The following is a 9324-nucleotide window of genomic DNA, read 5'->3' on the forward strand; positions in this document are numbered from 1 at the left end:
AATCGCTATCAAATAAAGGAAATAGACCCACACATACATGGTAAATTACTTTTCAACCAAGGTGCCAAGACAACTCAATGGGAAAAGAAAGATTATGTGTGCTGTGGGCTAATTGGCTATGGTGAATCGAACTGCCCTCCAAACAGTGGATTCTGGGCGAGTGCTCGAGGCATGCCTTTCAATGGTGATCGTCACCACACCATCTGGGCCCCACTGCTGGGCTCCATGCATACACACTGGAAAATCAGACCTGAGCGTGTCGCTGCAGAGATGTGCTGTGAGCCACCCTGATGGGGTCACACAGGAACTCAGCCAGCACCTCTAACGGGCCCCACTTGGTAGGTGCCCCAGTTATGGTCTCCAGAATCCAGCCAGGAGGGAATGTAGTCTGAAGAGAACCAAGTTCTAAATGGGCTCTGGGAAGGGGCTGTCCTTGCGCCCGGAGTGAGGACGCGGTATTGGCCCCGTGGGGAGCTGACCGGCTATGGGGAAATATTTTTGAGGAAATCCTGGCCTTCTTCCCTTCCATTCCCACTGGCTCAAAGGAGCCAAGGCATTCCATTCCTCCTTCTTCTGGGCAAGTCCTCCACTTTGCTTCCGACATTACAAGCCACTTCAGACCCTTCCTCCCAGCACAGCCCGAGGGGGGAAACCGTTTCCTGGCCAGTGGCGAGAGGACCTGGGCTGGCCGCCTGCCTGAGGCCTCAGCCTTGCTGGGATGGGCCTTGGTCCCTGCGGCTGCGGCAGTGACTCGGCCCCCGGCGCCCTTCAGCTCCTCAGGGAGAGGTGGAAAACAGCTCTGGAAAGTCACCGGGAGGGGCGACTGCAGAGGCGCAGGGGCGCCTGGCCCTGACTGCTGCTTCTCCAGCAAGCCTGGCCCCCTTGTGCTATTAACCAAGAAACGCTTGGCCTGTTTGCTTCCCGCTGTGAAGCACTGGCCCTGGTGGACGCCAGAACAAACAGAGCCTGGGGTAGCTGCTGCGGGGCTGAGCTTGGCTGGGCTGAGCCAATTCCTGACTCTACCAACCCTGGCTTTTGTGGGATTTCAAATTGTCCTCTTAAATATCTCCCAGAAAGCCAAAATTCTTCCTCTTTAATGAGGAAAGGGATTGGTAGAAGGGGTCTCCTGACATCTCCCTGGAAAGGCCAAACTGGCAGCCACTGGCAACACCACGCGGGTTACCCACGGCAACCATTGTTTTGGGGTAAACTGTATACATGCCCTTAGGGTGGGAGTTTTCCTGCCCGGAATGCATTTTCATTTTTACACCGTACTTTTCTTTGCTCCCAGCCCACCAGCCACCAGCAAAATATATCTCCCAGATTAGGGTGCTTTAAAAGAGAAATAAACAGCCCTGTGCCTCCAGGGGCCATGCTTGGGCCTGGTGTCAGCTAAAAAATAGCAGCTTTACGAATCGTGATCACAGACAAGCCTTGTGCCATGTGAAATGGACACAGTCACACTGGGTATCATTTTAAAATCTAGAGTTGTTTAGCACTGAGTTGATGAAAAGATGGCAGGATTCCATTAAGTTCAAAGTTCTCTAGCACTGGACAGAAAAGACGTCTACACGTAACAGATTTCAAGTTCAGAGGCTCAAAGATGGAGGTGGAAAAGACAGACCTCACTGAAGAGCCAGAGAAACTCAGGAGTCAATTGAGTGATCAGCCCAGGTGAGGGTGGCTGCTTGGAGTCTCTGGGTGAGCAAGTAGCTGCCAGCGGGTTCTTCTTACTGAAGGCCCAGATAGAGCCGATTCATCCAGGCAACATGCATGAGTGTTGATAGAACATTCATCCAAGTTCTAAAAGGGCTCTGGGAAGGAGCTGTCCTTGCGCCCAGAGTGAGGACGCGGTATTGGCCCCGTGGGGAGCTGACCGGCTATGGGGAAATATTTTTGAGGAAATCCTGGCCTTCTTCTCTTCTGTTCCCACTGGCTCAAAGGAGCCAAGGCATTCCTCCCTCTTCTGGGCAAGTCCTCCACTTTGCTTCCGACATTACAAGCCACTTCAGACCCTTCCTCCCAGCACAGCCCGAGGGGGAAACAGTTTCCTGGCCAGTGGCGAGAACTGCAATAGAGAAACAGTTTTACACACGTAGAGCCAGCTAAACAGGAGACTGGAGTTTTATTATTACTCAAATCAGCCTCCCTGAAAATGCAGATGCCAGGGTCTTTCAAGGCTAGTTTAGGGGAAGAGAGTAGGGTGGGTAGGCAAGAGCGCTCGCTGCTGACTGGTTGGGGGTGCAGTCGTCGGGGTGTGGGAAATGGTCCTTGTGCCCCGAGTCGCTTCTGGGTGGCACCAGGGAGGCTGACCGGTCCAGGTGGGGCCATCAGTCGTCAGACTTGCAAAAAACCTGGAAAGACACCTCAAAGGCCAGTCTTAGGTTCCACCGTAGTGACGTTATCTGCGGGAGTAGTTGGGAAGTTGCATATTTGTGAGCTCCGGAATAAAGGGGCGTAATCCTTTATGTCTCCATTTTAGCAGAATTCAGGCTCCTCTCGTCCTCGTAGCCTAGTGGTCTCTCAATAGCCTTACAAAGGCAGTTGAGTTTTGGGGAAGGGTTATTATCATTTAAGCTATAAACTAAATGTCTCCCAAAGTGAGCTTGGCCCAAGCCCAGGAATAATTAAAGGCAGTTTGAAGGCTAAAGGCAAGATGGGAGTTGGTTAAATCGGGTCTCTTTCACTGCCATAATTTTCTCACTGTTATAATTTTTGCAAAGGTGGGTTCATGCCCGTGGGATCCCCAGTCCGAGGCTACAGGACTCTCCTCCCAGGGATCCAAGTGACTGTGCAGTGACTGTGGTCATGCCACGGCCACCAGCCAGAGTGCAGTCCACATCGTGGCCACGTACGGCTCCTACAATCTCAAGCTTGCCGAGAAGGCAGCCATAAACCCGCACAGGTTAGAGTCCTTTCCCTTGGTTATGGTAACAATCATTAGCACCGGGGTCTTTCTGAATCCAGATGCAGCCACGACCTCTTCTCATAGACAGCTGCGGCTGAGATGAACATCTCAGTAGCGTTGTAAACCAACAGGCATCTGAGATAAGGCTCAGTCAATTTAGGAAGTTTATTTTGCCAAAGCTCAGGACGCACCTGTGACACAGCCTCCGGAGGTCCTGACAACATGCCTGAGGTGGTCGGTGCAGAGCTTGGTTTTACACATTTTAGGGAGACATGAGACATCAACATACATCGGATGAACACTGGTTTGGTCTGGAAAGGCGGGACAGCTGGAAGCAGGGAGGAGGCTTCCCGGTCGTAGGTAGATAAGAGACAAACGGTTGCATTCCTCTGAGTTTCTGATTAGCCTTTTACGGAATGCATAATTTACAGGAATGGTCACTCATGCCTGAGTCTGGCTCAGTGAAACAAGAGGGCAGAGGAAGCGATCAGCTGTGTGCTTTTGTCTCACGGGAGCAGTGGGATGACTTTGAGCTCTGCCTGTCCTTTGTCCACAAGGAATTTCTTTGCGGGCAAATTGTGAGGGAGGCGTGCAGCTTTTTAAAATCTTTATAGTTCCCTTTCGCAGGAATAGAATGGGAGGTAGGTTTGCCTAGCGCAGTTCCCAGCTGGACTTTTCTCTTAGGCTCGGCGATCTGGGGTCCCGAGAATGATTTTCCTTTCACAAGAGGAACATGCAGCTCAAAGGCGGAGTGGGACGTGGTTGCTGCCTCAACTGAACGCCTCTCTGGACCCAATAATTAAAAGGACTTGCTCCTCAGATAAAAGTGCTTTTCTTTTCTCAATAGTGAGTCTATGAGGTTCCTATTTGCTGCTTTAACAAATTACCACAAACCTAGTAGCTTCCAACAGCTCAAATGTATTATCTTACAGTCCTGGAGGGGAAGGTGGGAAAAGGGCCTCAGGGTGCTGAAGGCAGGGCTGGCAGGGGCCTGGTGGAGAAGCCACTGCTTTCTTTTCTCAGCCTCCAGAGACCGTAGCGGCCTTGGACCACAGCCCATCTTCAAACCCAGCATCTTCAAATTGTTCTCTCTTTGACCCGTCCGCCTGCCTCTAAGGAGCCCAGACCTTACGCTGGGTCCAGCAGCCTCTCCATCCTCCCTAAACTCCAGAAGCACCCACCGGATAATCCAAGGCGATCTCCCGACTTGGGATTCCTAACCTAGTTCCCCCTGCAAGGTTGCCCTGTTCGAGGGTCCCGGGGGTTCAGCCTCCGACGTCTTTGGGAGGGCCCTTGCTGTGCTCACCACTGTGAGTCGCCCCCTTCCACACATCCACCGTGAACTTTCCATTCCAGAAACATCGCACCAGCTATAGCTTCTCTCAACACACAGATCTTTCCTGTCTCCAGGTTTTGCTCAAACCTCCCACTGCCCAGCACGTCCTTCCAAACAGTCTTCACTCACTCTCAATCCCTATGGAAAACCCAGCTTGGGCCTCATGCCCAGGAAGCCTCCTGGCCCCAGGAGGCTCAGGCCCTGCCGAGCGCACCACAGCGTCTGCGGCCTCCCTGGGAACCCGGCCACCCCCACCCCAGGCCCACGTTTCCTCAGCCAGCTCCTCCCACGATCCCTCCCAAGCTGGCATTCCAGACCTGCCAGGTGCCTTTCACCCTGTTGTAAACTCCGGGAGGGCAGAATTCGGGTCGGACTCATCTCTGTGGCCTCAGTGGAACTTGCTCAGCTCCGTGTCAGGGACAACAGCGTCCGGCTTCTTCTCACTCCTTCAGGTCCTGGCCCTTTGCACATCGGCTTGGCTGCCTGACACGTTCCAGCCAAGGGCTGCAGCTGGCTCCTTCCCCGCCCGAGTGGTGCCAGAAGCCACACGTTCCGGAGTGCGGAGCTGCAAGATGCAGGCAACCGAGAGCCAGAAGGGGACCACCCGATGGGGAACACGGGGATCACCCAACTAGGAAGATGGGGGCCACCTGGATGGGGAGGACGGCGGCCACCTGGATGGGGAGGACGGCGACCACGTTGATGGGGAGGACAGAGAGCACGTGGATGGGGAAGATGGGGACCACATGGATGGGGAGGACGGCACCACTCAGCCTGGTTCACACCTTTTGCAATAAGCAGCCACCTCCTCCTGGGCTTTGGGCTGAAGCGGGATCTGCTCCAGGTTCTTCGCTGTGAAACGGGTACAGACACGTTTCTCACCCCTGACAGGGAGGCTGTCCAGCCCTGGAGACATTGTCACTCAGGCTCCCAGTGACCTCTTATGCGCTGTGTATCCTGGGCCAGGGCACTGACCTCTCTGGGCCCAGCGCCATCTCATGCTCACAGGGCTGATGACAATACTCTTCTCAAGAGGTGCTGGGAAGGCCAAAGGGATCATCCCATGTGCTTCTAAGTCAAACACGATTCAGTGTGAAAAACACTGGCCTGGGTCATCAAGAAACTGGGCGCCAGGCAGGATGAAAGGAGGAGGTGCTGCTGGCCTCATCTGAGCCAGAGCCTCCTCTCTGTCGCGTGTGTGGGCTCTGACGCAGGGGACCAGGATGCCCGGGTGGCAGCCGTGATCAGGGGAGGCTTTTGGGCCACCTCAGAGGCCCCACGAAGCTGCCTGCCTGCCTGCCTGGCCCTGCCCATGTGGCCAAAGTCCACTCCAGGGGCAGGGCTGTGCCTCCGCCTCAGATGCACTGTCAGTCGCGTCTGGCTCGTCTTACTGCTGAAGAGGGGAAGGAAGAGTGTGCGGCAGGGGCCTGGGCCATCCGTTCCCCGGAAAGCAAAGCGCAGGAGGCTCCCCACCCCCAGATGAGCCAGCCTGCAGCACACACTGGCAGGGTGGATGCCAGCTGAGTATTCCCAGGGGAAGCACTTTCCCTGTGCCACCCAGACAGAAGAAGCAGGTGCTGGTTTCCTGTGGGCTCTGCGTGAGGCTGGGCGTCTGGGACCCTGGTCTCCTCTGGGACTCCATGTGTGAGGCTGGGCATCCGAGACCCAGGAACGTGCTGGGAACAGGAGCTGTTGACGTCGTTTCCCTGGCTGGGCTGCTGCTGTTTCTCTGCCTGTCAGATGGAGACACAGCTCCAGCCTCACAGGTGGCCTTCAGCACAGCATGCCAGGCACCCTGGGTGCCGCCCCCACTCTCCCCACCCAGAAGGCAGCTGTGCAGGGTCCCTGGCCTGGAGGACCTGCCTGGACCTGCCCAGCACCCTGGATGAGGTCTGCCCTGGGCCTCTGCATGTCACCCGTCCTAAAAGCAGTTCCTGCCACTGCTTTCCTCTCACTGCCTTCCTCTCCCCTTAGCACTTTACTTCCAAATGGGCTGTCCTTGCCGGCTGACTCATTGCTCCCCCGGGGCAGGGAAGTGTGCAATGAGCTGAAGTCCTGTGGAGCCCAGAGCCGGAGGCTCACCCCCAGATTTAATTAATTAAAAAGTAAGAGCTTGTGAAGGACACAGGGGCCAACATGAAGAGCTGCCAAAGGCCCATCATGGTGGCATGAGCAACAAAATGCACAGAGGCCGTGCTGAGTGCAAACCACAAAATCCACTACTGTCGTCATTGAGTCATTGACCGGGGCTGCGCTTTTCACAAACCACAGAATACAATAGACGCATGTGAGTTCTGCTGCTGTCGCCACTGGTCGGGTCAACACGCAGCCCGGGAGGAGGGACCCACTGCTCCTCCCTGCAGGAGAACCTTGATGGATAAATGCCTGAGGAAACGGGGAAACAGAAAATCACCACGAGGCAAAGTCCACGGAACCGATTGCTGCCGACAAGACCCCCATGGAAGCCAAAATCAGAGAAGTTCCAGGAGAATCAGGATTTGGTCTCCCAGTGTCTCCAGGACGATTATCCACTACAAAGGAAGGATGGCGATTTGACCAGGAGACTCAGCAGACACCACCTGGACCTGGAGTTGGACACATCAGGGAGACTCAGCAGACACCACCTGGACCTGGAGTTGGACACATCAGGGAGACTCAGCAGACACCACCTGGACCTGGAGTTGGACACATCAGGGAGACTCAGCAGACACCACCTGGACCTGGAGTTGGACACATCAGGGAGACTCAGCAGACACCACCTGGACCTGGAGTTGGACACATCAGGGAGACTCAGCAGACACCACCTGGACCTGGAGTTGGACACATCAGGGAGACTCAGCAGACACCACCTGGACCTGGAGTTGGACACATCAGGGAGACTCAGCAGACACCACCTGGACCTGGAGTTGGACACATCAGGGAGACTCAGCAGACACCACCTGGACCTGGAGTTGGACACATCAGGGAGACTCAGCAGACACCACCTGGACCTGGAGTTGGACACATCAGGGAGACTCAGCAGATACCACCTGGACCTGGAGTTGGACACATCAGCTCAGGAGCCACTGAGACAGCCTTACCTCCACAGGATGCTTGCCAAATGGGCTGGACTTCATACAGTCCTGAGAACACGAGACAGCAAAATCCATGCCCAGGCCCCAGGACAAGGGTGGCCAGGGCTGACGCAGGCACGGGCGACCAGGGAACCGGGTGTCTGGATACAGTGAGGGAGGATGAGGGAGACAGCAGGGCGAGGTGGGAACCCCTGGGCCAGCGGACTCCAGGCAGCGGAGGCGGCCTGTTGGTAATCGGTCAGGGAGTTGCTGTGCCCTTCACCTTGAGGATGGGACACGGGTCCTCTGAGGTTCTCCCTGGACTCCCTGATGCCTCTGAGAAAGGCACAGCACCCCAGTGCCCGCTGGAGGTGGGGTGGGAGCCAGCTGGGAGCAGGCAGCGCCCCTCACGAGCACTGCGGATGGCTGGCGGCCATGGCTCTCTAAGGCCCGCTTGGTGGACGCTGAGCCCTGCCCTCAGGGAGCGCTGGCCCCTCGGGTCCCTGGGCCCTGACAGTCCCACTGAGGCTCGGCTCCATTTCCGCAAATGGCTGCCTCCCGCAGGAGGGCTGGGGGAGAGCTCCGGGCCGGGGTCAGACAGCAGCGTTGGCTCCTGTCAACAAAAAGAGTCAAACTCTGTAAAATGTGGGAAGAGATTCATTCTGAGCCAAAGACAAGTGACCTTGGGCCGTGACCCAGCCCTCAGGAGGGCCTGAGGACATGTGTCCAGGGTGGTCAGAGTGTAGCTTGCTTTTATGCATTTTAGGGAGAATGAGACTTCAGGCAATACATTTAAGAAATACGCTGGTTCGGCTCAGAAAGGCAGGACAATGCAAAGCAGTCGGAGGGCAGAACTCTCAGGTTATAGCAAGATTTAAAAACTTTCCGGTTGACAATTGGTTACGTTTATCTAAAGACCTGGGATCAATAATAGAAAGGAATGCCTGGGTTAAGATCCAGGATCCTGGAAACCCAGGTTCTTATTTGCGGAGGAGGCCTTCAGGTAGCAGCTTCAGAGGGTTGTGAAATGTTTCTTATCAGACTTCAGGTCTGTGTGGACGTTAATGCTGGAAAGATAGAACGAGGCACGTCTGACCCCCGTTCCCGTCATGGCTGGAAACCGCCTCTCGGGTTACATTTTAAGAGGGCTCTGGTGAGGAGGAGGTCCACTCAGATGGTTGGGAACCTTAGTGTTTTAGTTTTGGCTTACGCTGTGTTGGTGGGTGATGACAGGTGTCAGGCATGGCCCCTCGCAACGTGAGGGAAGGCAGCAGGGCCTGTGGCCAGGGCTGGTGGGAGCCCTAACAGACGTTCCATGGAAACACCTGGTGGAGGAGGCTCTCAGCAAATGCCCGCAGTCCCTGCACCCAGCGGGCACATCTCCACGAGTGCGTCTCCTCCACACACTCACAGTGGGCGGGTTTGGTCATCCGCAGTCCCTGCACCCGGCAGGCACATCTCCACGAGTGCGTCTCCTTCACACACTCACCGTGGGCGTGTTTGGTCATCACTGATGGGCTGCTCTGCCTCTCCTCTCCTCTAGCTCGGGACCTTCAGTGTCCCGACAGGAAGGAATGCAGTACAAGTGCATCCCAAGACGCACGCTGCAAGTTACCCCCAGGCCTCACAGACCCTGGTCACCCCGGGATGGATCCCGCCCCAGGTTGTGACCTTGCTCCCCTCCTGCTGGAAACCTTCTCCAGACACAAGCCCCTCAGGCGGCAGGGCTTATCTTGTCCTGGAGGCTGCCTTCCCCTCCCCTGATGCCCCAGACCCCTCCAGGTCGCCTGGAGATGGATGCAGAGAAGCTGCCCAGCTCCCCATGTCCAGGGTCACCTCACTGCCGGGACCCCCTCCAGGGGGCTCGCACACCCCCACCCCCCGCCACCCCATTCTGATCCCGGCTCTGCGGAGGCCGTCCTGCTGCCTGCCAGGACCAGGTGCCAGGGCAGGTTGCTGCTGGATGGGCTTCCTTGCTGGGTTACCTGTTCCGATGGGGAGAAAAGTTCTCCTTACACCACACTGAC

The 9324-nt window shown here is 56.0% G+C and overlaps 1 long non-coding RNA gene across 1 annotated transcript; it reads left to right on the top strand.

Moving 5' to 3' along the window:
• Positions 1-1060: 1060 nt before the first annotated feature.
• LOC129049613 (uncharacterized) lies at positions 1061-3754 on the top strand. Its single transcript, XR_008512846.1, has 3 exons — positions 1061-1674; positions 2724-2905; positions 3593-3754. It is a non-coding gene; the product is annotated as an uncharacterized LOC129049613 (long non-coding RNA).
• Positions 3755-9324: the final 5570 nt, after the last annotated feature.

The sequence above is a fragment of the Pongo abelii genome, chromosome 14, assembly GCF_028885655.2.
Source record: "Pongo abelii isolate AG06213 chromosome 14, NHGRI_mPonAbe1-v2.0_pri, whole genome shotgun sequence".
NCBI classification, from domain to species: Eukaryota; Metazoa; Chordata; class Mammalia; order Primates; family Hominidae; genus Pongo; species Pongo abelii.